The following is a 3,109-nucleotide window of genomic DNA, read 5'->3' on the forward strand; positions in this document are numbered from 1 at the left end:
GGACCGAAAAGACTGGAAAAATAACACTCTTTCTTTACCATTTTGTCTTTATATAAGAAAATATTGTTAAATAGGAAGAAATAATTTAAGCTGTTTTTAGATTGACGTTGCTAGCTACTGTACAGTGGGGGTGGGAGGGGAGAGAGAGGAAGAAAGTGAGAGAGGTGGGAAGAGAGTGGAAGACAGACAGGGAGAGAGATGGAGAGAGAAACAGAGAGAGAAAGACAGCAGTGAAAATGTACAAAGACTTGAGTATTTCAACAACTCTTCTCTTCCAACTTGTAAGGCAATCATATGTACCAACGGGGGAAGGATGGCCAGCCACACAGGAGGGTGATTTTTACTAAGGAGGAGAAAGAGGCCGTGCTGACGGAGATGCATGCTGGCCATTTCGGAGTGAAGTGCATGATTGCCAAAATCAACCTATGCTTCTTCTGATGGGGAATTGTCAAGGAGGTGGACAGCTGGGCAAGTGAAATAACCTTTTGTTTATCAATCACATTCTATTATATCTGAAATTATTATAATTTCAATGAATGTCATATCAGAGAGCACACAATGTTTCAATTTGTCACTTTTTGCTTAAAGGTCAGTACCCTGTCTAGCCTGCCAGAAGTTTGAGAGGGCGAAGACTGTGGCGCCGGAGTTGAAGCCCATCAAAGTTGTTTCACCATGGCACATGATCGGTAAGTGTGCCAATTCAAATTTTTCCCTGATAAGTTGTTTTGTAATGGTTGCTTTATTTGACCACAGCAGAGTTCAATATTATAGAATGTGTGTGTGTCAGTATCCTTACAAATATGAAAATCTGCATACTGTATGACACAGATACAGGTAAGAATAAAGTAATCTTCTCTCTAACACTTCAAATGTTAGGGGTGGACCTCATTGGACCCTTCACGAAATCCAGGAAGGGCAACAGCTGGTGTCTGACGGCGACGATCACTTGGAGGGAGGCGATACCCATTAAGGTCAGTAAAGGCAGAGTACGTGCTTAACTCTAAATTATCTTCTGTAACCCATTAAAAAGGGTGCTTGGAACCAAAAATAGATTTTCGTTTTGTATGATACCCATCAAGGACGAGACAGGCGAGGCCACCTCCAAGGCGATGATGGACATCTTCAACACCCATGGTTCTCCTGAGGTCATCTTGAGTGACCAAGTTCATGAACGCTGGAACAAGGGGCAAGTCCCTTGATTGGCACCAGGAAGGGTGGGAGAACAACCTGAAGGTAATTCTCTTTGCACACAACAGCAGCATCCAGGCCTCCACCGAGTACGGACGGGAGCCGCAGCTGTTGACTGAGGTAAACAATGCAATTGTATATACAATTATTGTATATACTGTCGTCTTTCAAATTTGTGATTGACTTAGTGTTGTTGTTTGTCAATTGCTATTTTTGTATAACATACTTTCAGATCACTGAAATCCCACCTGATGTGGTGGAAGTTGTCGAACCAGATCAGAACGCCTTCAAAGATGTGGAGGTTTTTGACCAGGTAAAAATGTCCTCTGTCAATGTATTTTCTGGCCCTCCAAGAGATATGTAAGAAATGTATTTGTAATATGAAATATAATTGCATTTATTCCTGTTATCAATCAAGGTGAGACTGAACATCGACAAGGCGCAGGAGAAACAGAAGGAGAGCTACCGGAGCAGAATCAAGAAGGGGACCAAGTGCTACGACATCCGGGCGAATTACTTGGTTTGGAAGAAGGACGAAAGGAAGGCGAGACCTGGGAAACCTCACTGCTCTTTTGCTCCTAGCTGGGGTCACCACCTGTTAAGGTGAATAGAAAACATCTCAGATAATAACCATTTGCATTTGCACACAAAATAACCTGAAGCTAGTTTTAGTTTCCCTAACACTGATATTTTTAACTTTGTCTTCCTAGGGTTACCTCGGTGGAAGCCAACAATCTTCTCCAGTTGGAGCAGTTGGATGGTTGACCACTGAAAGCACTGACTCCCTACACTTCGGTGATGCCCAATAGACAAAGTATGTTAAGCTTTGGTTGACATTTGAGAAAGCAAGAAATGGTAGTTATGCTGAGCTTATAAAAATATACCTCTTCAATTTACTTCTCCAAATGACTTTAGGACCATCGACTGTCCGAGCCCCCCAGGAGGTATCCCATCCAACAGAACCAGTGAGTTCGGATCAGTCTGATTCTCTGTGCTCTGAGTTGGAGGGGGACCAGCTTGAGGTAGGCTATACCTTCCAAAAGTGTTGAAAAGTACATATCTCCCATTTATAACACTGCACTAATCTATCAAAGTTTCTCACAGTAAAGTGTAACCAGTGTGTTTGCTTGTTTACGTCTCTGTCTCCTACCCTGTTCCCTTTAACTCTGCTCCTGTTCTCCAGGACCTAGGGGTTCTGCCCAACACACAGACGTGGATCCACCTGATGTCCTCCATTACCAACCACCCTCCAACTTTTCACTACATCATCTACAGCTACTGTTATTGTCATGTTGTCATTATCTGCTAAGAAAGTTATTGCTCTATCATACCGGGCACATAATATGTGAGATATACAGATTAACTAAAAACACTAGCACTGCAAACACACAGAACAACGAGAGCAGCAGTGCCTGGACTTTGCAGTCTCCCTCTTCAAGTCCCCCTTCCGAGACTGGCTGCCTGTTGAGAACAAGTGACAGGCAGAACCTCCCACCCACACAGCAACCACCTCCTCAATATTCCACACACCAGAATTCAGTATTTTGATGATTGATTGACATGTGAGTGTACATAAAATCTGAAAATAAATTAATGACACAACTGTACCAAAGAATATCAATCTTAAATATTGCTAGGTTGGTTTTCACAGCAGTTTTTAAAAAAATATTTTTTATTTCATTTATTTCACCTTTATTTAACCAGGTAAGCCAGTTGAGAACAGGTTCTCATTTACAACTGCGACCTGGCCAAGATAAAGCAAAGTAGTGCAATAAAAACAACACAGAGTTACATATGGGGTAAAAAAACATAAAGTCAGAAATACAACAGAAAATATATATACAGTGTGTGCAAATGTAGCAAGTTATGGAGGTAAGGCAATAAATAGGCTATAGTGCAGAATAATTACAATAGTATTAAC

At 41.7% G+C, this 3,109-nt stretch overlaps 1 long non-coding RNA gene across 1 annotated transcript; it reads left to right on the top strand.

Annotated features, from left to right (window-relative positions):
* Positions 1-594: 594 nt before the first annotated feature.
* On the top strand, positions 595-2,740 carry LOC121547959. The gene is made up of 7 exons (XR_005996579.2): positions 595-686; positions 877-971; positions 1,080-1,501; positions 1,607-1,791; positions 1,899-2,002; positions 2,104-2,210; positions 2,372-2,740. It is a non-coding gene; the product is annotated as an uncharacterized LOC121547959 (long non-coding RNA).
* The last annotated feature ends 369 nt before the right edge of the window (positions 2,741-3,109 follow it).

The sequence above is a fragment of the Coregonus clupeaformis genome, chromosome 31 (genome assembly GCF_020615455.1).
Source record: "Coregonus clupeaformis isolate EN_2021a chromosome 31, ASM2061545v1, whole genome shotgun sequence".
NCBI lineage: Eukaryota > Metazoa > Chordata > Actinopteri > Salmoniformes > Salmonidae > Coregonus > Coregonus clupeaformis.